Source organism: Micrasema longulum, unplaced genomic scaffold, assembly GCF_059751315.1.
Source record: "Micrasema longulum isolate JH-2025_06_02 unplaced genomic scaffold, ASM5975131v1 h1tg001583l, whole genome shotgun sequence".
Taxonomy (NCBI): Eukaryota; Metazoa; Arthropoda; class Insecta; order Trichoptera; family Brachycentridae; genus Micrasema; species Micrasema longulum.
The window spans coordinates 466,634-489,940 of record NW_028278766.1 but is presented as its reverse complement, the minus strand read 5'-3'; the positions used below and the strand labels follow the sequence as shown (position 1 = coordinate 489,940).

The following is a 23,307-nucleotide window of genomic DNA, read 5'->3' as shown; positions in this document are numbered from 1 at the left end:
ACACTATAATAGGCTTGTTTTTGCGTTTTTTATATCAATTTTCGGAAACAGAGTTTCATGATTGCATTAAATAACTGATAAAGTCGATTTGATCAGTGATCAGTAATTTCCCATCACTAATGAAATTAGTTTGACAGCTGTCATTCTAATCAAGCTATATTTTAAGGACTATAGGTACTTGTTTATGAGCGAATTCCATATGTATACTGTTCCTTTTGCGTTTTTCAAAAATATTTATCGTATTCGTATACCGTACCTTTTGCGTTTTACTAAATATTGATCTTATCTGTATTACGTACCTTTTGCGTTTTACAAAAATATTAAATTGATTAGTCATTAAAACTCTTAGGCTTGGTTAGCAGGACATCTTAGTGACTTTACTAATATGTTCACAGTTAAAACACTCGATTGCTCACTTCTCCGTCCTCTTTTAGAATATGCCTCCGTGATCTGGTCTCCCTTCTATGCCGACCGGATAAATCATATCGAATCGGTGCAACATCGTCTGCTTAGAAAAGTAGCATGGATGATCGGCCCCGAGAGGGGAGACTACACTCACGGAGAAATGGGCCCAATGTTCAATATCTCAAGTCTACAAAAACGTCGAAATAACATTGACTCTATATTTATGTTTAATTTACTAAATGGCTTAATTGATGTACCGTCGTTACTGGAATAAGTGGCATTCAATGTTGCGAAAATATAATGCGCTGTACCTCGATCAGCACAGCGCAAACTATGGCTCGCATGCACCAATGTCCCGATTGTGTCGCATTGTAAACTCGAGACAAAATCTGGAATTTTTGGTGCAAGTCTTTCTAGATTTAAACAACCACTAAGATAGACCAGATCTTTTTATTTATTCAACTTTTTGTACACAATGTTATTTGTACATTGGCGGGCTTATTGCCAAATGGCAATTTCTTCTAACCAACCAATAAAATAAAAGTTTTTTTTTATAATTCAAGTTACAGAACATATTCAATAGAAAAAGAAAGATTAAAAAGTTTAAAAAATATAAAAATAGAAATAAACGTATTTGTTTATAAATTAAAACTATTACTCAATGGGAAAAAGGAAAAAAGAGGAAAAAGGAAAAAGGAAAGGAGGAGAGATTAAGGAAGAGAAAGGAGATGTTTCTTCAGACGTGATTTAAATAGAGATAATGTAGTAACATCTTTGATGGTGGATGGGAGATGATTCCACAGTCGAGCCGCATGGACACTATATGAGTTAGAGAAGAAAGAGGAATTGTGTATGGGTATTAAGAGAGTGATCTTGCCTAGACGTAGTAATTATTATTTAATTTTTGTCCTAGGTTTCATTTTTTTATTTGTATTTTATTTCAATTGTGCCTGTTTGTATTATAAAGATTTTCGTTGGCCACTTTTTGAATGGACTTAATCCGTTGATAATAAATAAATTTAAAAAAACGGTGAAAACACGCCGATGGTAAAAGCATTCAGTGTGTAAAATCACTGCTTTAATGCCATAGTCCAGGGAGAAATTGTAGTGTCTAGAGTCGATTATTGTAATTGTATCTACGCAGGTCTACAAATGAATAAAATGACTCGCCTACAGTCTGTATTGAATGCCGCAGCGAGACTTATTTTCGGAATCTCTAACTTCAGTCATATCTCTCTACTACTTTGGGAATTACACTGGCTACGTTTTCCACAGAGGGTGGAATACAAACTCTGTTGGCCTATGTATAAGTCACTGCACAACTCTGCTCCAGAATATCTAAGGAATCTCTGCATTCCAGATGAACTAGCTGACAGACGTCTTACGCTTAGATCAGCTACATCTATGTCGAAAGGAAAAGTTATTATACCTCTACGCGAACAGCGCACTAAATTCGGCGAACGTGCATTTGCGGTCGCAGGCCCTACGGCATGGATGCTCTCCCAGCAGAGGTGCGAGGCTGTGAAAGTGAAGTGATGTTTCGGAAAAAACTTAAAACCCACTTGTTCTCTAAATCATTTGAATAAATCCGTAGCATGTGTCAACAAAATAAATTGTTTAAATGAAATTACAAATTTAAAAGCTTCAATAAAAAAATAAATAAATATAGAATCACTATGTAAAGCGCCCTTGAGGTATTATATTACGAAAATGGCGCTATATAAGTTATCCATAGTAATAATAAAATTAAATCAATATCTTTATATAATCACTTTGAAAAGCGCCCCTGAGGAATTTTATTACGAAATTAGCGCTATATAAGTTATCACAATTTTATTTTTTTAAATGATTTAAAAGTATATTGATTTTGAAGTTACCTTGTTATTGCTCGAGCCCACGATTTTAACTCCTAAATATTATTCATTTTCTTATGGTTTTACAACGGCAATTCGTATGTACATTGTACATTGGTATCCCAGCTGTTTCGTCTTTTTTACCAACACGTTTTTGAATTCCATTCATTCATCTACCCCTCTTTTGTGTTTTTCGAACCCTGCTGTACGGCTTACAGTTACTCGCATTGACATATAATACATAGACATGCTCTGTAGACTGAAATATTTTCAAAAGTACTGACACAAAAACGAACCCGTAGCACTTTTTATTTATAACAGGGCTGCATTCAATGAGCATGCATATGCTATCAAAAATTGATGGGTACTAATTTTTGGCACGTAAAAAAGTTTTTATTTTAACGTTAAGGTGATTCGAAACGATAATAAACAGGATATCTACCGACAAACAAAGATTCTTCCTTTCAAGGTAATGCCACTGCATGATATAACCAATACTATTTTAAATATCATCAACTTTTTTGCTCACTCAAATTTAAAATACACATTTGGTCATAATATTCATAATTACAATACGCGTTATTCAGGGAATCTTCATGTGTCTAAGTTTCGCTCAACAAAGTTTGGCAGTTGGTCCTTGAAAAATATTGGCCATTCCGAATATAATAAACTGCCTGATGAGCTAAGACACGAAAAACTGAATCAAAATCCAGAAGTGTCGCAATTAAAAATATTTCTTAAATCTTTTTGATATTGATAATTATTAATGTAGTTTATATAAGATGGTGTTTTATACAATAATGTTATCTTTTTATTTCGGATGTATTAATTTGTATGATATTATGTTTTGTCAAAAAATGTTTTTTCTTATGTACGGTCCCAAATGAGTTTCTAATAACTCCTGGGAATATAATATGTAATTTTTGAATTATATGTTTTATTAATAATAACATTCAAATTAAAAAAACGAAACTAATTATTCACAGATGGCGCTTTTATCAATTTTTATTAAAAAATGATTATTATGTTAACTTTGTTAAAAAGATAATCTAAGGCATGTTTCACATTTTGTAAAATGTTTCCCTCGGCACGGCTCACCTCAGTTATTATGTATAAAAAAAGAATACAAACAATGTAAAAGTATAAATAAATAAATTAAATAAATATGTTTAGTTAACTTTAAAAGGGTGTGCTAGAAAATTTATTTACACGCTGTGAAGTAACTTGTAGCCCTTTTGAATTTAAGTAGAGATATTATGTCTGTTTTATCGGAGGTTCGATATGCATACGAGGTTACGATTAAACGATATACTGTAGTCACGTTTGCGAATTTGATACGCTTAGCCAGTCAGCCTGTTTGAGTTAGATAAAATAATATCTTATCAAGAGTGAGATACGCACCCTACATATCGTCGGTTACTGGTAAAACCCTCTAAATTCATTATTTACTTTACTGAGAAAAATAACTTCGAACGTTTGACTCAACAATTTTTTTTTCAACGTATTTTGGACATGATACATACTCGTGAAACCATATTTGTTCCTTAAAATTGTTTCAATTAATGAGATTTCAAAAAAAATATCTAAAAAATGGAAAATAATGGTTTCCACCAGTAGCTCAACTACAAATAACTATCGACATGCTTAAAAACATGCTTAGCATTTGAGCGATTACAATGAACAATAATAACAAACTTTTCTTACTACTGAGCTCAATAAAATTAAATATCCCAACTAGAAACCTCAGACAAAACTTACTCTTTCATACCGATAACCATAGAACTAATTATGGTTTTCATTCCCCTATGTCCAGAATTCTTATGTCTGCCAACAAACATACCAGTCTTGATTTCTTTGATAACAAGTTGTCTTCTTTCAAACGATCACTGAAACAAATTCAATTATTAACACCTCTCTCCCGCTTCCACTCCCACAAAATCTACTATAAACCACCGAGTCTTTCTAATTTTGTTATAATAATTTTCTATGTATAAATGTGTAATAAAATGCCCATTGGGCGTATATATAAATAAATAAACTTTGGTTTTAAGCTTTTTTTTTTTTTTCTCACCGAACGGTTTTAAAGCAAACTAGCTTCTTCGTCAAGGTTTACGTAACTTAACCATGACGAAGAAGCTTGTTTGCTTTGAAACCGGTCGGTGGGAAAAAAAAATAGTGGTTTAAAACAAATTGATTTTATTATAATAAATAACCACGAAGTTAAAACTTCAAATGTAAATTTTATAAAAATGAACATGCTTAAGTCAACGCGTGTGTAATCTCTAAGTCAACGCTCGTGTCGGTTTGTTTTCCTCATAAATAAATACAGTTCATTAGCGAAAAATCGGCGTTTGCTGTTGAAAATAATACAATATATTGTATTTGCAAAATAGTAATCTAATACAAAAAAGTGACAATTAAATCACAATCTATAGCGACTCATGTGACAACAAAATAAATTATTTTAATTAAATTACAAATTTAAAAGAATCACTATGTAAAGCGCCCTTGAGGTATTTTATTACGAAAATGGCGCTGTATAAGTTATCCATAATAACAATAATAATAATAATAATGACTGCTTTTCTTGACACTTAGCTTGCCAACCGCTGCGCTGGCTAAATGCAATAAATTGCATGATAAATAATAAATAAAAATAGCAGTTTCGGAATATTTTCCATATTTACACCGGTGAAATTCAAATATGTGATTGCGCAGCAGGATTATACGTCGCGGAACGTAAATATTTTGGCATTTAATATTAGGTGTTAACGGATGTTGCATTGTGATCACGAACACGATAAACAACCATGGTGAGAAATTGTTATCACGTCGATAGTTATTTGTGATTGAGCTACCGGGAGGATAAAACAAGAGAGTTTGCTGTTTTGAAGTTAAAAATGCAGAAATCATCACAATGAGCTATTTTATACGTGAATAAAACACCGAAGTCTACTTTCGTCATATAAATGCTTTTTTAAGTTGAAATTAAAATCTGAAGTCTTTTTTGTTTTAATGCAAAAAAACATAAGTTTTCTCTGATATGCCATTTTAATATGTACCCATGTACCTACTATTATTATCAAAACAATAATTAATTTACTTTATAAGTTTTTCATAGTTTAAAATTATCCTTGGCGTTTTTATTTAAATCTTATTATACATATTTTTTTATTTTATTATTTATTAAAATATAAATTAAATATATTAAAATATTTTGTATTATTAAATATGGTATATTATTTGTAATATTGATGTTTTTTGTTGATATTTCTTGATAAATCTCCATAGTTAATGATTATGATAAAATTATAAATAAACTTATCAATGAAACTTCTTGGTTTAGTTTTACTTTTTATTATTTTGACCAACGAGCGCTTTCGCCTAAGTAGGCATCTTCAAGACTGGTAAATTGTTTACAACATTTACAGTTTTTATACTATTCTTAACATATTTTGGAGATAAGATCAAATACGTATTTTAACAGGGAACAGAAACATAAATATTTACAACTCGTTTGCCAAACAGTTCGTTTTGGGAGTTTTTGGACCGGAATTGGGATTAAGCTTTTATTATTTAAAATGTGGGAAAGGAAACATTGCGAAATACAACACAGTGGGAAATACACATTTTAACAGATAAAGTTAGCATAATACTTCATTTTTGACAGGGAAGTTTACATACCCATAGATAAATGACGAAATATTTTAATATAATAAAAGATAGATTATACATTGTTCATGGAACGAAGTTATTCATTTTGATTGTTAATTTTTAAGTTAATTATATTATTTGGACATAATATATCCAAATAATATAATTAACTTAAAAAGAAGAATTTGTGTACCTGGGAAGTATGTTTACTAGGGACGGAAAGGCCGATAAAGATATTGAAAGGAGGGTGAGTGCCGGGAACAGGGTGAACGGTGCACTAAAATCTACTTTGGCAAACAAATGTTTATCGCAGGAGGCTAAACTAGCAGTTCACAACGGAGTTCTAGTTCCAACTCTAATGTATGGGAGCGAAGTATGGAATTGGAAAAATAATGATGAAAGTAGGTTGAATGCTGTCGAAATGCGATCCCTCGGGCGAATGTGTGGTAAAACGATGTATGGTAGGTGCACAAATGTCGAGATCCGTGAAGTGTGTAAGGCTGAGACATGCATTATTGACAGAATTAAGAAAGGGGTGCTGCGTTGGTTTGGACATGTAGAGCGAATGGACAGCGAAAGAACGACTAAAAGGATCTACGGTGCAAATGTTGATGGATGCAGAAAACGAGGAAGACCGAGAAAGACATGGCACGATCAAGTCCATCAAATACTTGAAGATGGACATGTCAAAAGTAGGAATAATCGGCGTGCGTGCATAAGAAGATGTATGAATGTAGAGGAAGCGAGGTCTGTATGCCAAGATAGAGTGTTATGGCGTTCTATCCTCTCTGCCTACCCCTACGGGGAAACGGCGTGATGGTTTGTTGTTGTTGTTGTATATTATTTTAGTAGTAAATAATTCAATCAAAAGGTGCGTAGTTATATATTATTCAATATATTTTTTTATAAAATGTATATTTTGTATTTTATTTCAATTTAAAATATATATTTTATTTATTTATTTATTAGTTTATACATACATTGTTACAAAAATGGCACAAAAAACACTCTGGAAAATTCTGCTTGTACTGGGAGTAGGCTCAGTATATGAAGGGTCGGCAAGCCAGAAATATTAGTATGCCTAATGTTGCAATCGGTTCCTATATGGGCAAATGCGTGTTCTAAGAAACCGATTTGTTGCGGCAAATATGGTTTTCGAATATGTTTCCTATAAATAAAAATAATATTGAAGAAATAGAAAAACAGTTATAGCTCAAAAGAAAAGAAAAAAATAGTACAGTTTACATTAAATGTAAAAATACAATTAAATACATATATATATACACACATACATACACAAATATATGCACATGCGAAAATACAATAAATTTATATGTGATTCAATGGGATAGCATAATATTTAGATAACTATCCTCAAAAATTCTCAGATTTCTTACTTCCAATGTCTGTCAACCAAATTTAAAAAAAAATATTTTGTATTTATATTTTTATTAAAATATTTTATATATTATTATTAAAATCTTTATTGATATTTTTATTAAAATATCCTTATTAAAATCATCAACTATAGAGTTTTATAAAAAAAAAACGAAAAATATAAATAATATCAAATTGAAATAGGTACAAACAAATCTAATAAATGTCAATCCACCATAATGTTACCATTTAGATTAAGATGATACGTGTGAAATAGGCTATTCTCTGTCGGATATCACGCGGATGGTTTGTTTATTTGGAAATTCTTGTAATAATTAACAGACTTCAGTTGGTTTTTAAAAGTTATTTTTGCTGATTCCAGCTCCGATATTCGTGATATAAATATCATGAATCATTACCATATTGTTATCGTGTGCATTATCACTGTTGATTCAAGTGTGTGTGTCTTGAGTACACACAGCCGAAGTAATTTTTGCATTCCGATGCATCTTACCAACTCATTTCACAGAGAATCGAGACGATTTTATTATTGCAGATTGGGGTCACGGCTTAATGAGCTCCCGACGTCTCAGCGACCTGTGAAATCTATTGTAACTAGAGTTTTCGTTCGATTCATGGGACTGGAAAAATTTCGGGTATTGAGACTCGAGATGCTAGTATCGAAATTTCTAGACCAGTAGCTCAATCTCAAATAACTATCGACGTGCTAATAAGCGACGTGATAACAATTTCTCACCGTGGTTGTTTGTCGTATTCGCGATCACAATGGAACATCCGTGAACACCTAATATTAAATGTCAAAATATTTACGTTTCGCGACGTATAATCCTGCTGCGCAACCACATATTTCAATTTCATCGGTGTTAATGTGGAAAATATTCCAAAAATGCAATTTTTATGTATTTATTTATTATTTATCATGCTATTTATTGCAATTCGCCGGCGGTTGGCAAGACAAATGTCAAGAAAAGCAGTCGCCATGGTAATGAGGAAGTTCAGTGGTTTTAAAAAAAAAAATATTTGTTAATAGACTGTTACTAAGTCAATTTTTTTTTTAAATTTTATATATCGTATTATCGGCGCTACGATTTTTTAAAGTTTTGTATTTCTGAAATAACTCCGCGTGTAACGTCAGAGGTTCATTTCCGCTTATTCTCATTCAGTTCTTCCCATTGGTCCAAAAGCGACAAGCAGACCGGAAATCTTCCATAGCTCTCTGATCATAGGTTGATTCACATGAACCAGTGACGTCATTTAAAGTAGTGCGTTTTTATCAAAATATTTATTATTATTTTTTCTGTACATTTTCAAGAAACTTTGGAGTACAATTTAATGCTCTAATTTTTACCCCGTGTAAGAAAACATTTTTTGTATCCAATTTCCCGTAGGGCTGAAGTTCCTCATTGTAATTTAATTTTCACTTTTTTGTATTAGATACTCCTTACTATTTTGCAAATGCGATACATTGTATTATTTTGTATAGTTAACGGCGAATTTTCGCCAGTGAACTGTATTTATTTTCGAGGAAAACAAAAAACAAACCGACACGAGCGTTGACTTAGAGATTACACACGCGTTGACTTATGACTGCGATAACTTAAGTATTTTCATTATTGTTCACTGTGATCGCTAAAACACTTAGCATGCTTTTAAGCACGTCGATAGTTATTTGTGATTGAGCTACAGAAGTAAGATTCTAAACGTTCTCTAGTAGAGAATGCGTTGCTAGCTCGTAATTTACTTACTAATTTAACAATATGTGTTTATTATTGTTCATTGTGATCGCTCAAATGCTTAGCATGTTTTTAAGCACGTCGATAGTTATTTGTGATTGAGCTACGGCAGTAGGATTCTAAACGTTCCCGTGTAGAGAACGCGTTGCTAGCACGTAATTTACTGAATAATTAAACAATATAATGATGACAGTATCGTATTATATAATATACTAGCGGACCTGACAGACGTTGTCCTGTCCGAATGTGGCTTGCCTGCTATTAGTTTGGAAAAATACTTTCCATTGATAAGTAGGTATCTAGGTACTTGTTTATGATTAAATTCCAAAACTAAAAATTATTACTATTCAAATATTGAATTTAAGTAGGTACCTAGGTACTTGTTTATGGTTGAATTCCAAAACATAAAATAATTAATTTTTTAAATATAGTATTCTTTTTGCAAATGTCAAACTCGGCTCTTCTCACCAATATAGGTGCACTTTATTCACAAAAGCGATTTTCAAAAACGTATTGAATGTCAACAATATTTTGAGTTTGTCCAAATTTTTGTAGACAAGGACTGGATTCAACTCCCTGGGGAGCTGTTTATATTAACATATTACAACAGAGATGAAGAACATTTAAGAAAAGGTAATATAGAAGTCTAGGCATCTAAACAGCTCCCCAGGGAGTTGAATCCAGTCCTTGTCTACAAAAATTTGGACAAACTTAAAATATTGTTGATAAATTACCTGGTCCATGAAGAAGTATAGAAATTGAAAAAATAACATTTTCAGGCGTTGCCTAGTATGCAGGTGAAATAATTCAATTAGATGAATCTCACCCGCATAAATAAAGGTTTCAGCTCTTTAACTTCACAAACATCAACAGATGAAAGAATTGAAGGAATATAGATGTTCAAATATAGGCAGAATGGTGAATGTTACACAGTGTGTAAAGTGGCCACTTAAACCGGCCATCGACAGGTCATAAGCCCTGTAGATGCCTAGACTTCTATATTACCTTTTCTTAAATGTTCTTCATCTCTGATGTAATATGTTAGTATCGAATGTCAGTTGATATTACTTTAGTATTACCAAATATCCAGTAAAAATAAAAATTGGGAAGAAAGTATAAGGAATGTAAGGAAAGAATCTGATTGGGATCCATAGAAAGCTAATGCTGTTTGTAAACATTCCAAAACAAACTTTTTTAAACACGTAAAACAATTGAAGAATCGTCCAAGAGCAGGTGTATTTACATAAAATCTTAAATAACGGAATTGATTCTGCCGAACAATTATCACTGATTCAATTTAGAATACCAAGGTTTAATAGTGGACTCCGTCATCTTTTTTCAACATCTCTTCAACAATCGAATCTGGGTAAAAATGAACACATTTACCACCACACTGTTACAACATTTGCCATTCTGCATATGTTTGAACATCCACATTTCCTCAACTCTTCCATCTGGTGACTAGCTGAGACAGATTAAATGCATACGCAAAAATTTGCCAGTTGATGCCGCCCGTCAATTAATAAATGCGTTTGTAGTGTCTAGAGTCGATTATTGTAATGGTATCTACGCAGGTCTACCAACGAATAAAATGACTCGCCTGCAGGCTGTACTAAATGCCGCAGCGAGACTTATTTTTGGAATCTCTAAATTCAGTCATATCACTCCACTGCTTCGGGAATTGCACTGGCCACGTTTTCCACAGAGGGTGGAATACAAACTCTGTTGGCTTATGTATAAGTCACTGCACAACTCTGCTCCGGAATATCTAAGGGAACTCTGCATTCCAGATGAACTAGCTGACAGACGTCTTACGCTTAGATCAGCTACATCTACGTCGAAAGGAAAAGTTATTATACCTCTACGCGAACAGCGCACTAAATTCGGCGAACGTGCATTTGCGGTCGCAGGCCCTACGGCATGGAATGCTCTCCCACCAGAAATCTGAAACTGTGAGAGTGAAGTGATATTTCGGAAGAAACTTAAAACCCACTTGTTCTCTAAATCATTTGAATAAATTCTTAGCGTGTAGTGGAAAAGTTATATGAAAAAGTACATTATTTTTCTTAAATTAAAAAGTTAAAATTAAATTTATATCTTTATATAATCACTTGAATCATTTGTAAAGCGCCCTTGAGGTATTATATTACGAAAATGGCGCTATATTAAGTTATCTTATCAATAATTAAGTTATCCATAATTATTATTATTATCATGTGAAATAAAAGAGCTAGGGAGAAATTCCAGCCTGTCTGCAAGCATTTTGACATACTCAAAACATTGTTAAATTAACTACCTGGTATACGAACAAGTATAAAAATTTGGAAAATTGTTTTTTAGCGTTGCCTGGTGGGTGAATTGGTTCAGCCGGATGAATCTCACCCGCATGATAAAGGTTTCAGCTCTTTTGCTTTACAAAAGTCAACAGATGGAAGAGTTGAGGAAATGCGGATGTTAAAACATAAGCAGAATGCTGAATGTTACACAGTGTGTAAAGCGGCCACTTAAGCCAGCCAATGACAGGTCATAAGCCCTGTAAATGGCTAGACTCCCATATTCCCTTCTCAAAAATGTTTTCCCTCTTTATTCCAACAAATTGAAATATGAACAACTCCATAGGGAGAAAATCCAGCCAGTCTCTAAACATTTTGACATACTCAAAACACAACACTGTTGATACTATTAATTATCCACTTTCTTGTAAAATAATGAAGGTACATACATTATTGACTAATTTGTTTTATTTTTGTTCATTGTGTCCTGTTATCTTCATTCGGAAAAAAAACGGACAACTTCTTAATGTTATAAATAAAATATGTATTTTGGCAACATTAAAAAAATGTGTTTGTTTTAATTAGTTAGAAGTTAAAAACAACTATCCAATTTTACTTTGGTAATAAGTAATGGTTTCGTCAGGAATTCGAATCGATTTGCGTTCCAAACGCTAAAGCAATCTGATTTGTCGGCGTTAAAAAATAGCCACCAATCACTGCACGCGAATCGTGACCGCCAATTGTTTTCTCGATAGACATTCCAATTATGAAAATGTTCGATATTTGAAATCGCCACGCTCTCAAGTTCAAGGCACTAGTGACTTGCTAGCAGGGGCGAATCGTCAAAATAAGCGATCATGCACAGCTTACCGTTATATTTGACTTTCGATAATAATGTTTTATAGTAAATGTGTTAATGCGAAAATATTAATATTAATCACCACCACCGTTTATATCTTCCTACATAAAAATATATTTAAAGTGTGCGCAGCCCGTTCTCAGTGAACGATGAAACTGGCCGATTACCTCAGCCTATTTCTCCATACAAAAAAGTACACTATATTTTACATCTTTAACCCGATTTAGCTTTTTTAGTGTTAAAACAAGATTTGGAAACTAGTGTTTCGAAAATTATTTCCGAAGGACTATTTTTCTTTGATGAAATTTCTACCGTTGACACATTATGTATCACATAGGACATGTGGCGTTCGCGGTGGCTTTTTTTTGCATTCTTCATTTTAAAAGGAATCGGAAAGTGCTCAGTGTTGACAGTTACTGCTGAATGTCATTGTGGTATTTGTTCACAAACTTTAGTACAAGTATTGTATTAAAATAGTGTAGAATAAAGCTACGTATATCGCGTGGTTAATAATCATTTTTGCTTGAGTTGATTTTCACAGAACCACAGAAAAAATATTCATTTATAATTATATTACTTACATATATATTTATATGAAGGTACATTGAGGGGAGATCCTTAAGCTCACCATCCACCCGCAGCTGTTATAGAGTCCTGGGGGACTCTGCCAGCTGCGCATAGAGGAAAGTTATTCTAAATATTCTTAAGGAATACAAACTCTATTCAGATTAAGGAGGGAGGAGGAGGATGTGTGGACAGAGGCCAACTTGTCGTCTCACCCCTCAAGATCCCTTTAATGCCTCTGTTTTTTTATTAAAAAATATGCATTTACACAAACAATTTACATAAATAAACGTATCCAAAAACAATTTCTTAAAACTATAGTAACACAACAATAATAATAATTATGGATAACTTATATAGCGCCATTTTCGTATTATGATACCTCAAGGGCGCTTTACAAAGTGATTATATAAAGATATAAATTTAATTTTAACTTTTTAATTTAAGAAAAATAATGTACTTTGTCACCACTTGCTAAGAATTTATTCAAATGATTTAGAGAACAAGTGGGTTTTAAGTTTCTTCCGAAACATAACTTCACTCTCACAGTTTCGGATTTCTGCTGGTAGAGCATTCCATGCCGTAGGGCCTGCGACCGCAAATGCACGTTCGCCGAATTTACTGCGCTGTTTGCGTAGAGGTATAATAACTTTGCCTTTCGACGTAGCATAAATTACATAACAAACATATGTAAAAACACGGATATTTACAATGAGAGAACGGCTTTGAATAAAAAAGGACTCCCTGGGTGGTCAGAGGCAGAGGATCCGAATACCACCCCCGTAAGGGGAGGACAAAACAAAAGAACGTGTGCGTTCCGCTCGGAAGAAAGCACAGTCCTAACTGAATGAGCATCCCACAGGGACAGTTGCCTGTCCTACCATATTTTACCCACCTGGGCGTCCGCGCATCTGAGGAGCTCCCAACGCGATACCCAAGTCCGGACAAACTGACGGAAGAGTGCAAAATTCGTACTGTTGGCCATCAGATCCACATTCCACGCTGGTCGCATGACCCCTAAGACCATTCAGCATCTCATCTCCGGCCTCGTCCGATAGCACAAAGTGCCACAGGATGTGTTCGGCCGATTGATGGTTATCTCCGCAAGCACAGCTCGAGACAGGGGCAAGTCCAAGTGTACGAAGCTTGTCTCTAAACTCCCCATGTCCAGAAAATATATTGTATATGTAGGTACAAATGAATGAACATTTTTTGTAGCTTACCTATAAAATAAATCACGGCTCGCACTGCTTGCTGGAGGTAAATGATGCGTACCGCGCGCAAACAAAAATTATGCGGTTAAGCTAGGGTTTCCTAGGACAGCGGTGCCCGTATTTTAACGGCCGTAGTGAACGGTGATGCAGTGGACAGCCATCGTAAAAGTGATTAGAGAGTGGTTTCCTAGGAAAACAGTGTTAAATGGTGTTGATAACACCATTTTCCTAGAAAACCACACTCTAGTCACCTCTACGACGGCTGTCCACTGCATCATCGTTCACTACGGCCGTTAAAATACGGGCACCGCTGTCCTAGGAAACCCTAGCTTTAGCGTGGAAAATAATTTCATCAAATTATTACAATAGTGGCCGTCAAGACACTCACTACACAGGTGTTCTTTTAACCCTGTCACATCCGAAACCACGATGATCAGTATGGGCAAGAAGACATATTAGCATATTAAAAAAATATTTAGTGTACAGTCAACAAGCCCCATTAACAACTTCGAAGGCCGAATTATTCGAGATACGCTTTTTTGAAAGATGGACGACGAAATATCACCCTCCAATGTTCAACCGCTTTTTTGTATTTTTCTGAAAAACTGAAAAATATTATAAATTTTATATTTGTGGCACTAACTTCGCGGTAATTCATTATAGTTACATAAATAAAACGACTGTGTTTTTAACCAATTACAATATTTGAGTTTGTCCAAATGTTTTTAGACAAAATACTGTGGCCACTTAAACCAGCCAATGACAGGTCATAAGCCCTGTAAATGCCTAGACTTCCATATTCCCTTCTTCAAGGTATTCTCCATCCCTGTTGTAATTGGTTAATTCATATGATCGGGTTGTGGTCCTGCGGCTAGTGTCTCGGACTCACGGACAAAGAAAATTTTTAATAATAAAATATCAAACAAAACAAATGGTTGCTTACTTCTGCAGAGGAGAAGCGAGGGGAGCGCGGCTGCGTGATTTTGGCGTATCAGACTCCCCCCCTGGTTTCTCCTTTGCAGAAGTCAGAAACCATTTGCTTTTTTTGATATTATATTTTTTTAAATTTTATTCGTTTTAAACATTTATTTTCATGTGCCAATATGTCTTCTTGCTCATACTGATCATCGTAGTTTCGGATGTGACGGGGTTTCATGAACACCTGTATATTAGCATGTAAAAAAAGTCGACCACGTGGTGTAATTGTCTGCGCGTTTGCCTATCATGCAAGAGGTCTCGGGTTCGATTCCCGACATGGGCGACAAGAAATATTTATCCAAAAGGGAGTTTTTAAACTAGAATATTTAAAACATAAATTTTAATTTTCCATTAGAATGCGGGCCCAGGGCCCCGATTACAATGGGCAGTTAAGATTTTTCTTCAATTTTATCTACAAAGTAAAATTAAGTTTTCTGTTTGAAAAGCGGAATATGCATACATTTTTATCATCTAAACATGTTTAATTATAGCTTACCGACGAAGATAATTGAAATGTTCTTGCAAATATACTCATTTTCGTACACAAATATCGTTTTTTTTTTTATAGACAGTCAAGGATAACTCTGTTAATTTCCCATTGTGATCGGGGGCCCTTGTCTATAAAGACCCTGGCTACTGTGCGGAAGGCGAGAGATGCATTTTGCTAAATCTCCCCCTCCAAGCCCAGGTCCGTAAAGTATAATGAATTTCCTCATTTTTCCATAATTTATTTTGTTCCCCTTTAATAATGAGGAACATTTTTATGTTTTTTAAAAATATTTTTTATTTCCTTTTTTAATTACTATAAAAAAAATTCCATATAATCTTTTACATAATATTTTACATATTCTTTCTTATGTTACACAAAAATTATATAATTATAACTGTCCATTATTTATTATAGGAGCAAAAATTCATTTACATTTTCTTGTATACCCACGAACAGGCCATGCCTTTGTGGGATTTTTTGTTTACTATTTTTACTATCAATATGTTTTTCATTGCTATGTAATTATGCTTTATTTTTTTAATTCTCTGTTTTATCACTTATGTTTATTGTAAAAAAACAAAATAAAAAGCCCCAATCGGTCATACGAAGGAAATTCAAAAAAATATTTGACATTTCGTGACTGAATTCGTTCCCAAGCTTAGAAAGTAAAATTGTGCAAATAATATCATGTATTTTAGACTTTATCGTCAGTGGGGGAAATCGGCTTTACTCCTATACGTGCGCGACATTACTTTCGTTTGGTCAAATTACTTCAACTTTATTATATTTTTTAATAACTCATTACTTATTGCAAAATTTGGGCTCGGCCATTTATTTTTCCGTGGAATTAATCACAATTAAGTAAGTACCTACTCACGGAAACGAATGTCCGATTTTTAATACCATCATCATTATCCCCCTTTCTGAACCCAGTGGTGCATTGGGCACTGCTTTGGTAAATCACCATTGACCATCGGTTACATGAATCCAAGGTGATTAGTCTCTCGTTTCAGTCTCTCGCCAGTCAGAAAACAATGAAATGATGCAGTTGAAAAAACCTAATTTATTTTGTGTCAGTTGGACCAGGGGTGATATTCCAAACGCTCTCGCGGCCGTAGAAAACAATTTTTATCTCGCGTACTTACAAAAGTTGTATGTACAAAATTTCATTTTAAGTATATTTTTTAATAGAAATACCTTTGAAAATGTTTTTTTTTTATCTAATTTATGTTTTGTATTTTTATTATTGCGCAATTTTTAAAAACAACATTCGTTTTAAAATTGAAAATTGTATGATTTCTTCATTTTTCGTGCGTTTTACCCGACTACAGCCTAATTTATTTATATTTGGATAATTTATATAACGCCGTTTTTTTTTCAAATCACCTTAAGGGCGCTGTACAATAAATAAATATCCCATCACGTCTTGCAGCTACAGAGCGCATGGACGGTTGGGATTCTAGTTCCTCGTCTCCAATTAAGATATATAGGAGCTAGGGGCTATGTATAGCGTGTGAGCTCGCCAATACATGACAGTAAAAAAAATATTGTCTTTGAATTTCCTAGAGTTTTAACCATCGAAAAAAAAGAAGATTGGAAATCAAAGCAACAGACAAATGAAATTTGATGAGTATTATTTTAATAGATTGTCTATCACGGAAAAAATACATCGAGAAATACGCATTTTTATTTATTGTAATAAAAACAGTACAGTAAATAAGAATAAAACAGTAAATAAAAATAAATAAAATAAAAATAAATAAAATGCTTTATAATAAAAATATTAATTAAAATGCAAAAATAACACAAATGTAAAAAACGGGTAGCGATTAAAAAAAAAAAATACCGATAATTTTATTTTCATTTTATAATAGGAAAATTACATATATACAAAAAAAAATTGTAACTAGGCAGCTACCAACACTGTTAAATTTCGAAACACCACGCGAATTTGTATCTCGGCTACGCCATGAATTTCTTATTAAATAATTTCTCACGTCACAAACTTGCCCCTGGGTAGCGCCTGCTAACGTCACTTAACAAAAACATCCTCGTTTTAATTACAATATTTCGGCTACGCCATGAATTTCTTTTTAAATAATTTCGTACGTCACAAAGTTGCCCCTGGGTAGCGCCTGCTAACGTCACTTAACAAAAACATCCTCGTTTTTATTACAATATTTCGGCTACGCCATGAATTTCTTTGCTTCGCCAAAGCGTCGTTCTTATTTTGTCGATCAAAACATTTATAACCTATGAAAAATCGTAATCGACCCGTGGCAAAATGCAAATTATGCTAATAGTTCTTCTTAGTACTTTTTTTGGCTTTTCCACCTCCCAGCCGATAAAATGCTAGTAGTAATTTAACTAATGTGTGCTGTAAAGTTCCGTATGACCAAATAATATTATTTATTAATAGAATATTATTGACATGTATTTCAAGCATTGCTGCATTCACGTTGTATTTCTAAGTTGAACTGTTGTGTTTTTCTATGGTTATGTTTGCTGTCATCTGTCATGTATTGGCGAGAGCTCACAGGCTATACTTACGCCGGAGCTAGATTACAGCATGTCTTGCAGTTACAGAACGCATGGACAATAATAAGTCTAGCCCCTATTTACAATTTTTTATTTGACAATAAAGTTTAGAGTTTTAGTGATATTTTAAAAAATGAAATAAAAAACTAATTTCTTAAAATAGGAGGTAGATGACAACAAGTCTTGCAGCTACAAAGTGCATGGACGAGTGAAATTCTAGCGACTTAAAATTATCAATAAGTTTACAAAAATAAACATTGCGCATAATCAACTGCTCCACAACTGTATAGCTTATGTTAGGTTTTTGTTGTTTTCATTGTGTGTTTTGTAATATAAATAATATAGATGTAAATAAATACATTGTTTTTAAAACTGTCTGAATATTTGTTAATTATGTTTGTTTTTTAAGTGAGTCTTCTTTGTTTATTCTCAAATGTAATAAAAAAAAACTAAATTGTTAAGTGTCCTCGGCACGGGATACCCCAGTGAGGTCACATTATTTTTATTATTAATTATAGTTTGTAAGCGAAAAATATGAATAAATAAATAAAATAAAAAAATAGTCAATTCGCAAAGTTTTTAATTGTATCAGCATTTACTTCGTAACACTTCATTATAAATTATTATGAAAATAAAACTTTGTTATTAGTGTTACACAATTTTATTATTTTACAAGAACACTACTATAGTTTCGGGAGAGCACTTCTCCCATAGACGGGTGATATAAAACCTAATAACAAAGTTTTATTTTCATAATAATTTAATTTGTAAAGTGTTTATGGAAAAGTAAACAATAAAAAACTAAACATATAAAGCACCGTTTCAACACTAGGATAACATAACAGATAAAAAAATTAAAAGCCTTTACTTTAAACGAGCACTAAATACAAATAGTCCAGATCTTGTCTCGATGTCCCTTATATTTGTCGGGGATTTTTTTATTATTAATGTTTTTAACTGTTCTTATATCGCAATATTTATCTCTATGAATTGAATAAATGGACAGTGTCCGTAAACAAAAAAAATGAGGTTGAAGCCTTAAAAGTTCATTATTTCGCTGGAATTGTAGGTATGCTTCAGAAATCAAGGACGAAATAGTTGTTATAGTGATTGGCCTGTCGAAATACTAATTATGCAAATTTTGACTATACGAGATACATAATTACAAAAATTAATTTGTTATTTAATATACGGTGTATTTTTTCACTACGCATATTATATCTGTATATCTGTGGTTGTACCCGTCAGACTTCGTACTGGGAATTCTCGGCTATAGTAGAAAACAAAAAATCCACATTTTATTTTTTATTTGATTTATTCACATTTTTTCTCTTTCAAACTATGGTTAATAATAAAAATAATGTGACCTCACTGGGGTTACCCGTGCCGAGGACGCTTAACAATCTACTTTTTATTAAAACATTTTTACATTTGAGAATAAACAAAGAAGACTAACATAATTAACAGAGATAATTAACAAAATATTCAGACAGTTTTAAACTTTACAATTCATTTATGTACATCTATATTATGTATATTACAAAACGCACAATGAAAATAACGAAAACCTAACGTAAGCTATACACTTGTGGAGCAGTTGATTCAATATTGGTTTGAGCGAATGAGACAATCCATTTTACTTCTACCTAGCTCCACTATCCATGTTTTTATAGCCTTTTTGAACATTTTCTCGTTACTAATTGTTTTAATAGATAGTGGAAGTAGGTTATAGATTTTTATTGAATAATACTCAAAATCCCCTTGTCCGAAAGTGGTATTAGTTTTTATTTGTTTCAGTTGTCTTTGTGTTGAGGCTCTAGTGATTATATTATTTGTATGTGATGTATTGTAGGAGTTGTCTTTTATTTGAGTAAGAGTAGTTTTTGAATCTGTGAGTATTCTTTTAGCGTAGAGTATAATTTTGTGTTGGTATATAATTTGATAAGTTATATGTTTTTATCGATTGATACGATCATTTTACTTATTTATTTATTCATATTAAGATACATATTATCAAATTTAAATAGGTACAAAGGAATCTAAAAAATGTCAATCCACTATAATTTTATTTTGGTAATGTATCCAAAATAAAACAAGTTTATTGGATTGCAATTCTACTTTATTTTTTATAAAATATAAAAAGGGTATAGTGTGACGCGTTTCGTCTTGTTAGGACATTTTCAAACAAACTAACTTAAATATTTACAAAGTTTCCTTATATACTAAAAATAATTGCTATTTTATGTTTGTGGATTTCTATACAAGCCAAAATAAGTAGAGTAATTAAAATTCAATTAGGGTATACTGAGTATATTAGAGGAATATTTTGGTTATATTGGGGAAAAACCTTCCATTATTTAAAAACATTTGTAAGGGTATGACTTTAAAATGAATGTAATAATTATAAAAATATTGATTTCATTTATACAAGTTTATTTTGAAAATTATTGGTGAAATTCTACCTTGGTGTTTTACACGGGTTTCATTCATGTTTAATGTCAACTAAGGTAAAATACATTCAGATTTTATAATATTATTTCATTTTAATTTAATTTATTGGGAACATTACTAGTTTTTATAGGGCTATGTATAGCGTGTGAGCTCGCCAATATATGACAGTAAAAAAAATATTGTCTTTGAATTTCCTAGAGTTATAACCATCGAAAAAAAAGAAGATTGCAAACAAAATCAACAGACAATGGAAATTTTATGTGTATTATTTTAATAGATTGTTTATAACAGAAAAATACATAGAGAAATATGCATTTTTATTTTTTGTAATAAAAACAGTCTAGTATATTCGAATAAATAAAAATACGCTTTATATTAACAATATTAATTAAAATGCAAAAATAACATTGAATACTTGAAAAATAAATATTACTGAGTGTTACAAACAAAATTTAAAAAACGGATAGCGATTAAAAGTAAAAACTATCTTTTGTTTAATTCTTATAGCGATAAATACATAAACATTATAAAACAGGAGTTATACAAATACAAAAATAATATTGTAACTAGGCGGCTACCTACACGGTTAAATTTCGAAACACCACGCAATTTCTTATCTCGGCTACGCTATGTAAAATGAAAAAAATATTTAAATTAATAATTTCATCACGTCATGAAGTCGCCCCTGGGTAGCGCCTGCTAACGTCAATCAACAAAAACATCCTCGTTTTAATTACAATATTTCGGCTACGCCATGAATCTATTTTTTTAAATAATTTCTCACGTCACAAAGTCGCCCCTGGGTAGCGCCTGCTAACGTCAATCAACAAAAACATCCTCGTTTTAATTACAATATTTCGGCTACGCCATGAATCTCTTTTTTTAAATAATTTCTCACGTCACAAAGTCGCCCCTGGGTAGCGCCTGCTAACGTCAATCAACAAAAACATCCTCGTTTTTATAACAGTATTTCGGCTACGCCATGAATTTCTTATAAAAAATGTCAAAACGTCACAAAGCCACTCTCTAAGTGTCGCTACTGACATCATTTACAAAAACATAATTATTTGTGCTTTTTTCAGGTACGCAACATTTTTTTTAAATACACCTACCTAACCGATAAAATACTATTAGTAATTAAACCAAGGTGTGCTTTAAAGTTCCGCATGGCCAAATAATATTATTTATTATTAGAATATTATTGACATGTAGTTCAAGCATTGCTGCATTCACGTTGCTTTACTTCTGAGAGCTCAACTGCTATGTTTTTCTATGGTTATGTTAATGTCATCTGTCATGTATTGGCGAGCTCACAGGCTATACTTACGCCTTTTTATATATTTAGTAGGTATATAATAAAAAATAAAAAAATATTATACTCGTACATAATATGGAATAACAAATTTACAATAACAATATTACAATTATAAATAATTTAGTTTTTATTTTTGAAAATATTAAGTAAAGGTGAATTAACTAGGTTTAACTGTTCATTTATAAGTATATTAGTAGGGTTATTGTCATTTTTTATTATTTCTGGATTGTTATCCTTTATTTGTTAAAAAACGATAAAACTACATGGAAATTTTAATCAAGCACTCTTTCATTATTATATACCCCTTCCTCTCAACATAATATTACAAGGCAATCTAATTAATTTTTACTAAATTCTTTTGATAATTAAGATAAACTTTAGAATTAAATTAAACAACTGGAAATCCTATATTTATTTATTTACTTAAGTTAGTTAATATTACATTGTATATTAACTAATATATTTTTAATTATAACAAATACTTATTAAATATTTCTTACATAACTACATTATTACAATAAACATAACATTTTTTTTTAAATCCGTAAGTTTTCTTTCATTCTTCATACTTTCAGGCATCTCATCATACAGTTTTAACCCTTTATACATTAAGCTATTTTGTGATTTTGCTTTTTTCTTAAGTGGTAGTCTTATCCTTTTTCTATTTCTTGTCCTATATTTATGTCCATTTCTATTTAATATATTTTCACTTATAAAACACTTTGGCATGAGATTATTAAACACTTTATATATAAATACAAATACATTATACAATAGTCTTCAATTACAATTTCTAGTGTATATAACTATAATTATAGCATATAACTATAATTTTGCCGTGCCGTTTAGATTGAAGATGATTAGTTTATTTGGCAATTCTTGTAATAATGAACAGACTTTAGTGGCTATTTTAGTTAGATCATTTTATGAAATATGAAATAAATATTATTAGACTGACGTATGTTTTTTAAGTGATTTCAATTTACGTTATTTATTTATAACTAAACGTACGTAATCCATGTCCACTGCATATTATATATTTTTATATACCTTTTACCTTTTATATATATAACTTTTATTATAAGATTAACAAATTACAACAGGGATGGAGAATACCTTAAATAAGGGAATATGGAAGTCTAGGCATTAACAGGGCTTATACCTGTAATTGGCTGGTTTAAGTGGCCACTTTACACACTGTGTAACGATCACCATTTTGCCTATGTTTAAACGAATGTTACACAGTGTGTAAAGTGGCCACTTAACCAGCCAATGACAGGTCATAAGCCCTGTAAATGACTAGACTTCCATATTCCCTTATTTAAGGTATTCTCCATCCCCGTTGTAATTTGTTAATCTTAATGACTCCCGAGGGGGTGAAATCCAGTCTTTTGTCAACGAACATTTGGACAAACTCAAATATTTATTTATCAACTCTTTTTGTTCAGTTTCTTGCATTTATGTTTCTTAATGTAACTGTTGTTGGCTTAGGCCGTATATGTAATAAATAAATAAATAAATAATTTTTTTTTTTCTCAGGAGACTCACGTAATCTTTGAAAGAAATTTATTTACATGTTGAG

General features: G+C 32.1%; 1 protein-coding gene across 3 annotated transcripts in view; it reads left to right on the top strand.

The window, feature by feature from the left end:
* Positions 1-23,307, top strand: part of ena (ENAH actin regulator enabled) — a 50,840-nt gene that overhangs the window by 2,054 nt on the left and 25,479 nt on the right. The gene's annotated exons all lie outside the window — the stretch shown is intronic.